This window comes from Elephas maximus, chromosome 10 (assembly GCF_024166365.1).
Source record: "Elephas maximus indicus isolate mEleMax1 chromosome 10, mEleMax1 primary haplotype, whole genome shotgun sequence".
Lineage (NCBI taxonomy): Eukaryota > Metazoa > Chordata > Mammalia > Proboscidea > Elephantidae > Elephas > Elephas maximus.
The window spans coordinates 23,810,091-23,828,260 of NC_064828.1; the positions used below are offsets into that span (position 1 = coordinate 23,810,091).

General features: G+C 37.8%; 1 protein-coding gene across 2 annotated transcripts in view; it reads right to left on the minus strand.

The window, feature by feature from the left end:
- KATNBL1 (katanin regulatory subunit B1 like 1) overlaps nt 1–18,170 on the minus strand; it is a 65,491-nt gene that overhangs the window by 15,724 nt on the left and 31,597 nt on the right. The window lies entirely within an intron of this gene.

Genomic DNA, 18,170 nt, shown 5'->3' on the forward strand with positions numbered 1-18,170 from the left:
TTCCACATCGAGAGCCATATATTAAATTTATGGGTTATTACGAAATCCAGTCTACATAGTAATGGTATCTACAACATTCAAATTTATAGAAGCCTAAAGTTTTGGAACTAAATCACTGTATCAAATAAAAACCCCAAGCAGTCAGAGGAACCAAAATCAGACTACATACACCTGACTTTTCTATGTGCAAACCTTCAATTTTTCTTTCATTCTGGCAGCTAGCTGCCTTTGAAAAAACGATCTTTAATCTTCTATTCTGCTAATTATATCCAATGGGGAATTAGGTGCTATGTCTTCATTTTTTAATAGAGGAAATTAGTGATTTTCCCACTTCTACTCTAGTTTCACATAGGAAATTTATTTTAGGCCATGTCCTTAACACAAGTTGCTCACTCAATCTTTCTTTAAACTTTTGTTGAGCAATCACTACATACAAGCTCTAGAGTTAATGTAGATGATCCTGTCTGTCCTAAAGAATCATTTAGGAAGATTTCTGGAAATACGTCTATCTGAGCCCTAACTTCAGTGACTATTAATCAGCAAGTTTCTGAAGTGGAGCCTAAAGCAGTAACATTTTTTTAAAAGTTCCATAGGTATTTCTGATGTACACGCCTAGTAGAAAATCTGCCTTGGAGAATTCTGCAAAAATATGCACAAAGACATAAAATTCTGCAAATAATTTTAGGGCATTCTAAGATTTCCTGAAACTAATTCATGGACAGCCTTTCTACCTATATCCCCCGGGTTAAAGAACCTCTAGGGTGAGATAAAAAATATATAAGTAAATAATTGCAACAAGCACTCTGACACGGGGTACACAAGTGAGTCGGCAAAGTTTCAGGAGACAGTCCTGAAGGAGAAACAGCACACTGAAAAAAAGCCTGTGCAGAACAGAAAGGCATGAAGCAACATAGTCTGGGAATCTCTTAAGTACATAACATGTAGCTGGAGCTTAAGCTAGGGGCAGGTTGCAGTAGAGTGAGAAATGAGTAGGCAGGCAGAACATACATCATAAAGGGTCTTGCCCACAATGTAAATTTTTTTTTTTTTTTAAAGAAAGAGGCTTTTAGTTAATGAATTGAACGCATATGATTACTTCTGGTGAAATCTCATTAAAATGACAGTAAAAGGTTTTTAGAGACATAAAAGACATAAGGACAAAGAGAAGATGTGATGGCAACAACATTTTGAAAACTGCAAAGCAGACAATACAGCTAAAAATTACATGAAGCAAAAACTGATAAAACTGGAAGGAGAAATAGATAAATCCACAATAATACTTGGGGACTTCAACATCCCCCCCTCCAACAATTGATAGAACAATTAGAAGATCAGCAAGGCGGTAAGAGAACTCAACAACACATCAACTAATACGATCTAATGAACATTTATAGAATACTCCACCCAAAGGCAGAATACACATTATTTTCAAGTGCCACAGAACAGAAACCAACATCAACTATATACAAGACCATAAAACAAACATCAACAGATTTAAAACAACCGAAATTACATCAAGCATGTTCTCCAAACAAAATGGGATCAAACTAAAAATCAGTAACAGAAAGATAAAAGGAAAATCTCCAAGCATTTAGAAACTAAACAACATATTTCTAAATAATCCATGGGTCACGAAGTGTCTTGGGAAAACAAAAAAAATACACTAAACTCAGCGAAAAGGAAAATACAATATATCAAAATTTGTGGAACACACTTAAAGCAGAGCTGAGAAGAAAATTTACAGTAATAAAATGCAGACCTCAGAAAAGAAAAGTCTTAAATCAATAATCTAAGCTCCCACGTCAAGAATCCAGAAGAGAAAAACAAAGCCAAATCAAGGAAATAAGGGTAAGAACAGAAATCAATAAAACTGAAAACGGAAGGGTAATAGAAAACAAACAATGAAATAAAGAGCTGGTTCTTTGAAAAGGCCAGTGAAAACTGATAAAGCTCTAGCAAGATTGACAAAGAAAAAAAAAGAGAGAAGACACAAATTACCAATATCAGGAATGAAAAGAAGATATCACTACAGACCTTACAGACATCAAAAGGATAAGATTCTGGAGAGATGGTGGCGTAAACAGGCCATCATTTTGATTCTCCCCCACAAATACAACAAGGAAATGGTGCTGAGCTTTGAGGGACTCTGAATCAGGGAGCAGGGGAAGGCAGTGGAGAATTACAGACAGGCAAGAATCAAGGAATCAACAAGTCGCATGCCATAGGAAAACTGCTTCTCCCACTGTCTCTGCCACTCCCCCTAGCTGTGTGGGTGATAGGCTGCTGTGAACTAGGGAAATGGCACCAAAAAGGGGCCTGCTTCCCTAACCACCACAGCTCCTGCCTGTACAGAGACAGGACCCCAAGCTTCTGCTCTAAAATTAGCAAGGCAGGCCTCCTCAGGGGTCCATTTGGAGTGTGCTAGCATCTCCCCCACCGGACACTGTCGGCTGCAAGCCTATCGTGAATTGTTACAAAAGGCCCATACAGTGGAGTCTGTTCTCACAGCCAACAATCTACCTGCTTCCCTGCGCACGGCAAAGCTCAGGCCTCTGAAACCAAAGATGTTCCGGGGAGTCAGTTCAGGTCTGTCTGCTCACTCCTACAGCTGGTGCTGAGGACTGCTGATTGAGGCTGCTGTGTGCTAGGAATCAGGCATCTTGAGTGGAGGCTACTCCCACAGCCAACATACTATGGGGCAGGCTCTGATAGCAATAAGGTAGACCTCCGTGGGAGTCCATTCAGAGTGTAACAACTCTTCCCCCAACCAGTAACTGTCGGCTGCTGGACTGATATGAACTCCTACAGGTTCCCTACAGTGAAGTCAGGAGGTGGGTCGCCTAAGTGGAGACTGCTCCCCCAACCACCACAGGGCCACTGGGACTCTGAAATCAATAAGACAGATCTCTCAGCAGTCCTTCTGGGTAATGCCAGCCCTTCCTTCTTCTGAAATAGAGGAAAGTCTGCCTGTGCTTCCCCTGAATGCCAGTTCAGACATAAACAGCTCCCACAAAGCAGAAAAGGAAGCCTAGGGCGAAACTGGGGGGTGACACCCAGCCCCAAGGGGGCTTGCTGTGTGCAGGTTTTCTGATTAAAAACATGGCTACAGAAACAGAGAAGGGAAAGAGGTAATAACCAGCAAGAGAGGTCTGCATACCTAGTGGACAGACTGATTAGTACATGATATCTTGCCTGAGTGGCGGTGCTCATTGGTAGACAGACTAACCACAGTGTGTTCTCTGGTGTGTACGGAAGAGACTGAAAGTTGAAAACCAAGACCTGGAAATTTTGCATACTAATTAAACTGGGGGAAAGAGCTATCACAGAGAGGGAGAGGAAATGGTAAGCAAAGGTCTAATGCTCTGCCTGCTTGAGAGTTTTTTGCAGAAAGTAGTGCAGACGAAAACACCAAATTGGGGAAAACTGAGAAAATTAACACCCTATAAAATTCCAATATCCCAATAAACAATCAAAGACACAAAAAAAAAACCCAGACAAACACTGGCCCATCCAAATGACCATAAGAGAATGAAAGCGCATCTAGGGATGACCAAATAATTAAAAAAATGGAAGAATATAATACAACATTAAAGATAATTAAAGAACCAAGGAAAACAGAGACAAAGAGCTAAAAGAAATAAGGAAAACAATGTAGGAACAAAATGAGGATCTATATGTATTTTGTTTTCATTGTTGCTGATTTTGCATTTGCTGAGTTTTTTTTTTTTTCTTTTTTATTTGGATATGTAGGATGGTTAGTTTTCTTTGTGGTTACCTTAATATTCACCTCTTTTTCTAAGCTTAAACCAATCTTTTATTTCTTCATATCACCCTGACCTCCTCTCCATATTAAAGTTGTATGACTACATTATTTACTCCCTCTTTTTTGTTTTAATGTTGTCACCTTTTACATATTGATGTCTGTTTCCTTATTTTCAGTGTTTTAGCTTTGATTTATTTTTGTGACTTCACTATCTGGGTTGATATCTGGTTGTTCTGTCCTGTGTTCTAGTCTTGAGTTGTTATGTGATGTTACTGATTCTCTAACCAGAGAACTCCCTTTAGTATTTCTTGGAATTTTGGTTTGGTTTTTACAAATTCCCTTAACTTCTGTTTATTTGGAAATGCTCTAATTTTGCCAACATATTGGAGAGTCAGTTTTGCTGGATATATTATTCTTGATTGGCAAATTTTTTCCTTCAAGGCTTTATATACGTCATCTCATTGCCTTCTTACCTGCATGGTTTCTGATGAGTAGTCAGAGCTTAGTCTTATTGACTCTCCTTTGCACATGACTTTTCGTTTATCCCTAGATGCTCTTAAAATACTCTCTCTTTGGTTTTTGCAAGTTTCATTATAATATGTCTTGGTGACTTTCTTTTGGGATCTACCCTGTGTGAGGCTCAATGAGCTTCTTGGATAGTATCTTCTCCTCTTTCACAACATCAAGGAAGCTTTCTGCCAACAAATTTTCAACAATTCTCTCTGTATTTTCTGTTATTCCACCCTGTTCTGGTACTCCAATCACTTGTAGGTTATTCCTCTTGATACAGTCCCACATAATTCTTAGGGTTTCTTCATTTTTGTAATTATTTTATCTGATTGTTCCTCAAATAAGTTGATGTCAAGTGCTTTATCTTCCAGTCTCACTAATTCTGACTTCCATTGCCTCAATTCTGCTCCTATGACTTTCTACTGAGTTGTCTAATTCTGAAATTTTATTATTAATCTTTTGGATTTCTGTTTGCTGTCTCTCCAGGGATTCTTGCAGCCTGTTATATTTGTTATTATGCTCTTGTATAACCTTCTAAGTTCCTCTATTGCTTTGTCTGTGTGCTCCTTGGCTTGGCCTGCTTTTGCCTCATACCTTGAAGAGCTCTGTATATTAATCTTTTAAATTCTACCTCCAGTAATTAAAAAAAACTTTTCTTCCTTTGGGAGGTTTCTTGGTTCTTTGTTTTGGTCACTTACCAAAGCCATCATGGTCTGCCTCTTTATGTGATTTGATATCTACTGTTGTCTCCGAATCATCAATAAGTTATTATATTTATTTATTTTATGTTTGCTTACTGTGTTCTAGCTTCTTTTTTTGTTTTGATATGCCCAAATAGGCTGGTCGTGTGAGCTACTTTGGTTATCAGCATCTTTGAAGCTCTCACATTCTGTCACCAGGTAGTCAGAGCTACTACTAAACAGGATAAACTCAAAGAGATCAAAACCATGACACATCATAGTTAAACTAACACCAAAACCTGTTGTTTCTGACTCACACCGACCCTACAGGACAGAGTGGAACTGCCCCATACAGTTTCCAAGGAGCACCTGGTGGATTTGAAATGCCAACCTTTTGGTTAGCAGCCATAGCTCTTAACCGCTATGCCACCAGGGTTTACACATCATATTTAGGCTCTCAAAAAGTTAAGATAACAACAAGACAGAACCCTGAAAGTAATGAAAGAGAGAAGCAAACAGTCATAAAGGATCCCCAGTAAGATTAAGTGCCGATTTCTCCTCAGAAATGTTGGAGGCCAGAAGGCAATGGAATGATATATTTGAAGTGTTGAAAGAAAGAAAAAAAGAAAAAAGCTGTCAACCAAGAATACTATATCCAGCAAAACTATCCTTCAAGAATGAGGGTGAATTTAAAATATTCCCAAACAGAAGCTGACAGAGTTCATATAACCCAGACTAGTCCCACAAAAAATTCTAATGGGAGTTCTATAGATGGAAGGGAAAAGATACCAAAAAATAATTCAAAGCTAAACATAAAAACAAAGACCCCTAATACTGGGAAATGGAAAAATATAAGGACTAATAATAAGGTATTCATGCTTGTAATTCTAAATGTTTTGTCTTTTATGTTTTTTTAATAGCAAATATATAAAAAGGCACCACTTGTCTGTCACTTTGTATGACTGTGGTGGCTTACATGTTGCTGTGATGCTGGAAGCTATGCCACTGGTATTTCAAACACTAGCAGGGTCACCCATGGTAGAAAAGTTTCAGCAGAGCTTCCAGGCTAAGACAGACTAGGAAGAAGGACCTGGCGATCTATTTCTAAAAAAAATTGGCCAGTGAAAACATTACGAAATAGCGGAACACTGTTCTGACACAGTGCCAGAATACGTGCTCCTTAGATTGGAAGGCATAAAAACATTACTGAGGAAGAGTTGCCTCCTCAAAGTTGAGTCAGTGTTAACAACATGGATATAGTAAAGCTTTCAAAACTTTCACTTGCTAATGTGGCATAACTCAAAAGGTGAAGAAACAGCTGCAACATCCATTAACAATCGGGACAAGGAATGTACTAAGTATGAATCTAGGAAATGAGAAGTTGTCAAAAAGGAAATGGAATGCATAATGATCAAAATCCTATGCATTAGTGAGCTGTAATGGACTGGTAATGGCCATTCTGAATTGGACAATAATATGGTCAACTATGCCAGAAATGACAAATGGAAGAGAAATGGCATCACATTCATCATCAAGAAGGACATTTCAAGATGCATCCTGAAGTACAATGCTGTCAGTGAGGATATTCATACTCTTACAAGGAAGGCCAGTTAAAACGACTATTATTCAAATGTACACACCAACCACTAAAGCCAAAGATGAAGAAACTGAAGATTTTTACCAGCTTGCGTAGCCTGAAATTGATGAAACATGCAATCAAGATGCATTGATAATTACTGGTTATTGGAATGTGAAAGTCAGAAAAAAGAAGGATCAGTAATTGGAAAATATGGCTTTGGTGACAGAAGCAATGCTGGAGGTCACATGATAGAATTTTAACACCAACGACTTTTTCATTGTAAATACACAAACAGTAACTACACATGTGGACCTTGCTGGATTATATACACAGAAATCAAATCAACTACATCTGTGAAAAAAGCCAATGAAAAAGCTCAATACCATCACTCAGAACAAGGCAATGGGTTGACTGGAACAAACCATCAATTGCTCATATTCAAGTTCTAGTTGAAGCTAAAGAAAATTAAAACAAGTCCACTAGAGCGAAAGTACAACCGTGAGTGTATCCCCACATGAATTTAGAGACCATCTCAAGAATAGATTTGACACACTGAACACTAATGACTGAAGACCAGAACAATTATGGAATGACATCAAGGACATCATACACGAAGAAAGCAAAGGTTATCAAAAAGAAAGACCAAAATGGATGTCAGAAGAGACTCTGAAACTTGCTCTTGAATGCACAGTAGCTAAAGCGAGTGGAAGAAATGAAGTAAAAGGGCTGAACAGAAGATTTCAAAGGGTAGCTTGAGAAGACAAAGTAAAGTATTATAATGAAATGTGCAAAGACCTAGAGTTAGAAAACCAAAAGGGAAGAACACCCTCGGCCATTTCTCAAGCTGAAAGAACTGAAGAAAAAATGAAGCCTTGACTTGCAATATTGAAGGAATCTATCCTATAGGGTCGCTATGAGTCGGAATTGATTTGACAGCAGTGGGTTTTTTGGTTTATGAGCAATATGTTGAATGATACAGAAAGCATCAAAAGAAGATAAGAGGAATACAGAGAGTCACTGTACCAAAAAGAATTGGTTGACATTTGACCATTTCAGGAGGTAGCATATGATCAAGAACCTATGGTACTGAAGGAAGAACTCAAAGCTGAGCTAAAGGCACTGGTGAAAAACAAGGCTCCAGTAACTGATGGAATATCATTTGAGGTGTTTGAACAAACAGATGCAATACTGGAAATGCTCACTAATCTATGCCAAGAAATTTAGAAGACAACTACCTGGTGATCAACTGGAAGAGATCCATATTTGTGCCCATTACAAAGAAAGGTGATTCAACAAAATGTGGAAGTTATCAAACAATATCATTAACATCACACACAAGTAAAATTTTGCTGAAGATAATTCAAAAACAGTTGCAGCAGTGCCTCAACAGGGAACTGCCAGAAATTCAAGCCAATTCAGAAGAGGATGTGGAACAAGTGATATTACTGTTCACATCTGATGGATCTTGGCTGAAAGCAGAGAACGGTACAAAGATGTTTTCATTGACTATGCAAAGGCCTTCAACTGTATGGATGATAACAAATCATGGATAACACTGCGAAGAATGGGAATTCCAGAACATTTAATTGTGCTCACTGGAACCTGCACATAGACCAAGAGGCAGTTATTTGAACAGAACAGGGGATACTGCAGGTTTAAAATCAGGAAAGGTATGTGTCAAGGTTGTATTCTTTCACCACACTTACTCAATCTGTATGCTGGGCAAATAATTTGAGAAGATGGACTATATAAAGAAGAACGTGGCATCAGAATTGGAGGCAGACTCATTAACAACCTGTGACATGCAGATGACACAATTGCTTGCTGAAAGTGAAGAGGACTTGAAGCAATTACTGATGAAGATCAAAGACTATAACCTGCAGTATGGATTACATCTCAACATTAAGAAAACAAAAATTCTCATAACTTGACCAATAAGCATCATGGTAAATGGAGAAAAGACTGAAGTTATATAAGATTTCATTCTACCTGCATCTACAATCAACACCCATGGAAGTATGAGTCAAAAAATCAAACGATGTATTGCATTGTGCAAATCTGCTACAAGAGACCTCTTTAAAGTGTTAAAAAGCAAAGATGTCACTCTGAGGACTAAGGTGCGCCTGACTAAGCCACACACGGTATTTTCAATTGTCTCACATGCAGGTGAACGCTGGACTATGAATAAGAAGACTGAAGAAGACTTGATGCTTTTGAATTATGGTGTTGGTGAAGAAGACTCAATACACCATGGACTGCCAGAGGAATGAATAAATCTGTCTTGAAAGAAGTACAACCAGAATGCTCCTTAGAAGCGAAGATGGCAAGACTTTGTCTCAGGTACTTTGAACATATTATCAGGAGGGACCAGCCCCTGGAGAAGGCATCATACTTGCTAAAGTAGAGGGTCAGCGAGAAAGAGGAAGACCCTCAATGAGATGGAATGACACAGCGGCTACAACAATGGGCTCAAACACAGCAATGACTCTGAGAATGGCGCAGGACCAGGCAGTGTTTTGTTGTGTTGTACACAGTCACTGGGAGTCAGAACTGACCTGATGACACCTAACAACAACAACATATAAAAAGCAAGGATGAAATTATGTTACGAGGCACATGAACTATAAAGACCTAATTAGTTATAACAACAGCAAAAGTGTGTGTGTGTGCGTGGGGGAGGAATGGTATAGATATAAAAACCTTTGCATGTTATTGAAGTTAAGTTGGTATCAACACACCCTCCAAAAAACAAACATACAAATAAAAATAAATTCACTGCTGTCAAGTCGATTCTAACTTACAGCAACCCTACAAGATAGAGTATAACTGCCTATATCGTTTCCAAGGCTGTAACCTTTATTGAAGCAACTGCCACATCTTTCTCCTACAGAGTGGCTAGTGGGTTCGAACTGGTGACTTTTCAGTAAGCAGCTGAGCACTTACTCTACTGCGCCACCAGGGCTCCTTAATATTCATGATAACTACTAAGAAAATACATAAAAAACATAAGAAAAGGAAAGGAGAAAGGAGAAGGGAACCAAAAAGGCTTGCTAAAATAAACCTCAAAACACAAAAACAAGCACTAGAAAAGGACAAAGACAAAGGAGGCTGAAGGTAAGGTACAGAAAAAACATAACAAAATGGCAGAAGTAAGTCACTTCTTATCAGTAATTATAGTGAACGCAAATGGAGTAAACGCTCCAAGCAAAAGGCTGAGAGTGGCATAACGTATAAAACACATGATTCAACAATATGATGTTTACAAGGAGACACACCTCAAACCCAAGGACACAAACAGGTTGAAAGTGAAAGGAAAAAATACTCCATAAAAATAATAACCAAAAAAAGAGCTGGGGTGGCAATTTTAATATCAGACAAAATAGATTTGAAGATAAAATCTGTTAGAAAATCATGGACATTACATAGTGATAAAAGGTTCAATTAATCAAGAAGATTTAACAATTATAAATATATATGCACTCAACATCAAGATACCTAAATCTATAAGGCAAACACTGATAGAACTGAAAAGAGAAATAGGTAGTACTACAGTAACAGTTGGATACTGCAGTATACCACTTTCAATATTGGACAGAACATCTAGAAGGAAGATCAACAAGGAAACAAAGGATTTGAATGACACCATAATCCAACTAGATTTAACAGACATATATAGAACACTCCACCCAAAAACAGCACAATATACGTTCTACTCCAGTGCATCTTTCTCCAGGATAGGCCACATGTTAGGTCACAAACCAAATCCTGATAAATTTAAAAAGACTGAAATAATACAAAGTATTTTCTCTGACTATAATGGAGTGAAGTTAGAAATCAATAACAGAAAAAAAAAAAAAAAAAAAACCTGGAAGATACAAAAAATATTAAAATTAAGCCACACATTATTAAACTTCCAGTGGATGAAGGAAGAAATCACAAATTTCCTAGAGTCAAATGGAAATGCAAGCATGACATACCAAAACTTATGGGATGCAGAGAAGATGGTACCCAGAGGGAAACTTATAGGAATAAATGTCTACATGAAGAAGAAAAACCTCAAATCAACAGCCTAACTCAGTAACACTAAGAATTAGAAAGAGAAGAGCAAACTAAGCCTAAACCTACCAGAAGAAAGGAAATAACAAAGAGCATAAGTGAATAAAACTGAAAACAGAAAAATAATAGAAGCAATAAACCAGAAGTTGGTTCTTTGAAAAGATCAACAAAACTGACAAACCTTTAGCTAGACCGACAAAGAAAAAACATGCAAATAACCAAACTAAAAAATGAAGAGGGGATGTTACAACTGACCCAACACAAAGATAATTATGAAAGAATATTAGAACAACCATAAAGCAACAAAATAGATTGACTAGATGAAATAGGCAAATTCTTAGAAGCACACAGCCTACCCAAACTTGCTCAAGAGGAAATAGAACATCTCAACAGACCCATAATAAGTGAGGAGATTGATTCAGTGATCAAAAGCCTCCCAACAACAACAACAAAAATCCTAGACCAGATGGCTTCACTGGGGAATTCTACCACACATTTAGAGAAGAAATGACACCAATACTATTTAAACTCTTACAAAAGATAGAGGGAAAAGGAATACTCTCTAATTCATTCTATGAAGCAAACATAACCCTGATGCTCAAACCTGACAAAGACACCACAAGACAACTATAGGCCAATATTTCTTATGAATACAGACGCAAAAATCCTCCACAAAATACTAACGAACAGAAACCAACTGTATATGAAGAGTCATACACAGTGACCAAGTGGGATTTATTTCAGGAATGCAGGGATAGTTCAACACTAGAAAATCAATCAGTGTAATATAGCATATCAATAAAACAAAGGAAAAGAACCACATGATCATCTCTATGAATGCAGAAAAAGCATATGCTAAAATCCAGCACACTTCCTTGAAGAAAACCCTAAAAAGATTGAAATAGAAGGAAAGTTTCTCAATATGTTTCAGGGCATATATAAAAAGTCAACAGTATACTTAAAGGAAAAAATGAGTTTTCTCCTTGAAATCGGGAATAAGACAAGGGTGCCTGTTCTTACCAGTTCTATTCAATATTGTATTAGCAGTCCTAGCCAGAGTAATAAGACAAGAATACCAAATAAAAGGTATCCAGATTGGACTAGAAGAACTAAAATTACCTCTATTCACAGATGATATGACCCTATACATAAAAAATCCCAAAAAGTCCACAAGAAAACTTCTAGTGCTAATAGAGGAATTTAGCAAAAATTACAGGGTACAAGGTCAACAGAGATCAACTGGATTTCTATATACCAGCAGTGAGAAATCTGTAGGGGAAATCCGGGAAACAATTCCATTTACAATAGCATCTAAGAGAATGAAATACCTAGGAATAAATCTAACCATACTATAAATGAAACTATAAAACACTGCTGAAAGAGATTAAAGAAGACTTAATATTGTTAAGATGTCAATACTACCCAAAGCAATCTACAGATCAAAATTCCAACAGCCTTCTTTACAGAAATAGAAAAACCAATCCTCAACTTTATATGGAATGACAAGAGGCCCTGAATAGCTAAAGCAATGTTGAAAGAGAAAAACAAAGTAGGAGGACTCGCATTTCCTGATTATAAAACATACTATACAGCTACAGTAATCAAAACAGCCTGGTACTGGTATAACAACAGACATATAAACCAACGGAATAGAATTGAGAGTCCAGAAACAAATCCACACATCTATGGTCAACTGGTTTTTGCAAGGTCGACTGATTTTTGAAAAGCGTGCTAAGTCCATTCAATGGGGAAAGAGGAGTCGCTTCAATACATGGTACTGGGAAAATTGGACTTCCACATGCAGAAACGTGTAAGAGGATCCATGCCTCACACTATATGCAAAAACAAATTAAAAATGGATTAAGGACCTAAATGTGCAAACTAAAACCATAAAATTCTTAGAACAAGAAGCAGGGGCAATGTTGTCAGGCTTAGCCTTTAACAATGGATTGTCTAATATAATGACAAAACTGCAAACAGCAAAAGACGAATGGGACCTCATTAAAATTAAAAACATTTGTTCATCAAAAGACTTTACCAAAAAAGCAGACAGACAAGCTACCAACTGGGAGAATATCTTTGGAAACCATATATTCGACAAGAATCCAGTAACTAAGATATATACAAAACTTTGATAACAACAAACAACTCAATCATAAAATGGGCAAACGATGTGAATAGATATTGCACCAAAGAGGACCTTCAAATGGCCACCAAACACATGAGAAGATACTTAGTGTCATCAGCCATCACAGAGATGCAAATCAAAACCACAATGAGATACCATTTCACTCCCACTAGGATTACTAAGATAAAAAACAAAATAACAAATGTTGGCAAAGATGTGAGGAAACTGGAACACTTACCAGTGTAATCCACCATTAACAGTCTAAAGAAGAAAAATTACATAATCATATCAATTGATGAAGATAAAGCACTTGACAAAATTCAACACTCATTCTTGATAAAAACACTTAGAAAAACAGGAATAGAGGGAGACTTCAACTTGACAAAGAACATAAAAAAAAAACCTACAGATAACATTACACTTAATGGTAAAAAACGGAATGCTTTCTCCCAAGATCAAACACAAGGTAAGGAGGTCCACTGTCACTGCCTGTATTCAACACAGTGCTAGAAGTCCTAGCCAGTGTAAACCAAAACAAAAACCAAACCCAGTGCCATTGAGTCGATTCCAACTCATAGCGACCCTATAGGACAGAGAAGAACTGCCCCACAGAGTTTCCAAGGAGCGCCTGGAGGATTCCAACTGCTGACCCTTGTGGTTAGCAGCCGTAGCACTTAACCACTACGCTACCAGGGTTTGTAATAAAGCAAAAAAAAGACATAAATGGCACACAAGTGAGAAAGGAAGAAATAAAACTGTCCCTATTTGCAGATGACATGATTGTCTATGTAGAAACTCCCAAAGAATCTACAAAAATGCCTCCTAAAACTAATACGAGAGTTCGGCAAGGTCACAGAGTATAAGATAAACACACAAAAGTCAATTATATTTTTATATACTAACAATGAACATGTAGGCATCTAAACTAAAAATGTAAAACCATTTGCAATTGATAAAAAATGAAATAAGTAAACCTAATAAAACATGTACACGCCTTGTATGATACAAAATACAAAATGTTGATGTAAAATCAAAGATCTAGGTTTAAGTGAAGAGGCGTACCCTGTTCACAGATTACAAAAATGAACATAATAAAAATGTACAAGTTTAATACAAATCCTATCAACATCCCTGCAGTTGCAGAGTGGTGCAAATGCTGAAGGCACTTGACTGCTAAACGAAAGCTTAGAGCTTCGAGTCTACCCAGAGGCACCCCATAAGAAAGGCCTGGTGATCTACTTCTGAAAAATCAGCCACCGAAAATCCTACAGAGTACAATTCTACTCTAACACATAAGGGAACTAACTTTACGGCAACTGGTTGGTATCAAAATCCCAGCAAGACTGCTTGTAGGTACACACAAAATTATTCTAAAACTTCTATGGAAAGCAAAAGAACACCTAAAACAATTTTGAAAAAGGACAGACTGGGAGTAATCAGTGTACCTACTGGATGTCAGAACAACATACATAGTTACAGTCATTAAGACTGTATGGTATTGTCAGGGATCAGTGAATCCAAATAGAGAACCCAGAAAAATACACAAATATGCCCAACTGATTTTTTACAGAAGTACAAAAGAAATTCAATTGAAGAACAAGAGTCTTTTCAACAAATGGTGTTCAGGCAATCAGATATCCTTAGATTCTCTCCTTCCACCCCCGCCCCTTTACAAAAGAATCCTGACTTAAGCCTCATACCTCACACAAAAATTAATACGAATCACAGAGTTAAAAACAAAACATAAAACTCCCCACAGAATGGGAGAAAATATTTGCAAATCATATATCTGATAAGAGACTTGTACCTAGAATATGTAAAAAGAAAACAAAACTACTACTATAAACTCAATAATAAAAAGACAAATAATCCAATTAAAATATGGATAAAGTATGTGCACAGACAGTTCTCCAAAGAAGGTATACAACTGGCCAATGAACACATGAAAAGATGCTCAATATTATTAGCCACCATGAAAATGGAAATCAAAAGTTACACGAAATACCACTTCACATCCACCGGAATGGCTATAATAAAAATAAAAAAGGCAGAACATCACAAGTGTTATCAAGAATGTGGAGAAACTGGAATCCTTAAACACAAATGGAATGTAAAATGGTACAACCACTTTGGAAAACAGTCTGGCAGTTCTGCAAAATGTTAGACATAGAATTTATGTTTATGATTCAGTGATTCCACTCCTAGGTATATTACAGAGAGAAATGAAAAAATATATTCACACAAAAACTTGTGGATATTCATAGCAACTTCAATAAAAAACGAAAGCAACCTAAATGTCCATCAAATGCAAAGTGGATAAACAAAATGCAGTATATCCACACAATGGAACATTCGGCCATAAAAAAGGAATGAGGATAGTGGTTATGGTTACACAACACGGTGAACGTAATTAATGTCACTGGGTGGGGGATGGGGAAAATGTGCAACAACGCAGGAAGCGATAAAAGAAGATGGAAGGAATACATATAGTCATTAAAACAAAAAGAATTAGTTGACGTTCAACCATTGCAAGAGGTAGCATATGATCAGGAGCCGATGGTACTGAAGGAAGAAGTCCAAGCTGCACTGAAGGCACTGGTGAAAAACAAGGTTGCAGGAACTGACAGAATATCAATTGAGATGTTTCAACAAACGGATGCAGCACTGGAAGTGCTCACTCATCTATGCCAGAAAATTTGTAAGACAACTACCTGGCCAACCAATTGGAAGAGATCCATATTTATGTCTATTTCCAAGAAAGGTGGTCCAAACAAATGCGGAAATAATCGAAAAATATCATTAATATCACATGCAAGCAAAATTCTGCTGAAGATCATTCAAAAGCAGCTGCAGCAGTACACTGACAGGGAACTGCCAGAAATTCAGGCCAGATTCAGAAGAGGACGTGGAACCATGGATATCACTGCTGATGTCAGATGGATCCTGCCTGAAAGCAGAGAATATCAGAAGGATGTTTACCTGTGTTTTATTGACTATGCAAAGGCATTTGACTGTGTGGATCATAACAAACTATGGATAACATTGCGAAGAATGGGAATTCCAGAACACTTAATTGTGCTCACGAGGAACCTGATCAAGAGGCAGTTGTTCAGACAGAACAAGGGGATACTGCTTGGTTTAAAGTCAGGAAAGGTGTGGGGTAGGGTTGTATTCTTTCACCATACCTATTCAATCTGTATGCTGGGCAAATAATACGAGAATCTGGACTATATGAAGAAGAGCAGAGCATCAGGATTAGAGGAAGACTCATTAACAACCTGCGTTATGCAGATGACACAACCTTGCTTGCTGAAAGTGAAGAGGCCTTGAGGCACTTACTCATGAAGATCAAAGACCACAGCCTTCAGTATGGATTACGCCTCAACATAAAGAAAACAAAAATCCTCACAACTAGACCAATAAGCAACATTATAATAAACCGCGAAAAGATTGAAGTTGCCAAGGATTTCATTTTACTTGGATCCACAATCAACACCCACGGAAACAGCAGCCAGGAAATCAAAAGACGCATTGCACTGGGTAAATCTGCTGCAAAGGATCTCTTTAAAGTGTCCAAAGGCAAGAAGGTGCACCTGACCCGAGCCATGGTATTTTCAATTGTCTCATAGCATGTGAAAGCTGGGCAATGAATAAGGAAGACCGAAGAAGAATTGACACCTTTGAATTGTGGTGTTGGTGAAGAATATTGAATGTACCAAGGACTGCCAAAATGAACCAATCTGTTTTGGAAGAAGTACAACCAGAATGCTCCTTAGAAGCAAGGATGGCGACACTGCATCTTACATACTTTGGATATGTTGTCAGGAGGGATCAGTCCCTGGAGAAGGACATCATGCTTGGTAAAGTACAGGGTCAACGGAAAAGAGGAAGACCCTCAACAAGATGGGCTGACACAGTGGCTGCAACAACGGGCTCAAGCATAACAATGATTGTGAGGATAGTTCAAGACCGGGCAGTGTTTCATTCTGTGGCATACAGGGTTGCTATGAGTTAGGGCCGACTCGACAGTACCTAACAACAACAACAACATATGTGTAAAAATGTTTAAAATGGAAAAAAAAGGAATTGGCTACAGATACATGCTATGAGTTGGAATCAACACAATGGCGGTGGGTGGTGGACATGCTATAACACGGATGATTCTTGAAAATATTATGCAAAGAGAAAGAAACAAGTCACAAAAGACCACATATTATATGATTCTATCTACATAAAATGTCCAGAATAGCCAAATCTAAAGTGGCATAAAAGTAGGTCAGCAATTACCTAAGGTGGTGCAAATAGTTCACACAATTTGCTATTAACAGAAACGTTGGAAGTTCGAGCCCACCAAGACATGCCCCAGAAGAAAGGCCTGGCAATTTATTTCCAGGAAATAAGTCATTGAAAATCCTATGGGGCACAGTTCTACTCTGACACACATGGGGCCAAAGTCGACTTGATGGCAACTGGGTTTCTTAAGGGGTTTTGGAAGTGATAGCTGATGGGTGTGGGGTTTCTTTTCGCAGTGATGAAAATGTTCTAAAATTGGTTATAGCAATGGCTGCACAACTCTGTGAATATACTAAAAAAAAAAACCTGAATTATACACTATAAATGGTGAGTTGTACAATATGTAAAATTATGACAGTAAAGGTGTTACCAAAAAAGAATTTTTTTAAAACTACAACTTTTTAGGAAAAAAATAGGAGATAATACTCAGGATCTAGGGCTAGGCAAAGTGTTCTTAGACTTGACACCCAAGGCACAATCCAAGGAAAATCTGATGAATTGAATTTCTTTAAAACTTAAAACCTTTGCTCTGCAAATGACCGCATTAAGAGGAAAAGACAAGCGACAGACTGGCAGAAAATATCTACAAACTGCATATTTGAAAAAATGCTAGTATCTTGGGTATACATATAGAGCTTTGAAAATTCAATAGTTAAAAAAAAAATCTGATTAGCAAACGGGCAAAGGACATGAAGATTTGACCACAGAGAATATACAGATGGCAAATAAACACATGAAAAGACGTTCGAGATCATTACGCGTTGTTGTAGCACGCTGTCATGCCAATTTCAGCTCACAGAGACCCTGTATGAGAGGAGAACTGCCCCACAGGATTTCTTAGGCTGTAATCTTTACAGGAGGAGCCCTAGTGGCACAGTGGTTAAAGCGCTCAGCTGCCAACTGGAAGGTCGGCAGTTAGAACCCACCAGCTGTTCCACAGAAGAGAGATGTGGCAGTTTGCATCCATGGAGATTTACAGCCTTGGAAACCCTTCGGGGCAGTTATACTCTAACTACAGGATCACTATCAGTTGGAAATGACTCGATGGCAATGAATTTTGGTTTGGCTAATCTTTACAGGAGCCGATCGCCAGGTCTTTTCTCCCAGGGAGCCGCTGGTGGGTTTGAACTGCTAACCTTTCAATTAGTCGCCTAGCACTTA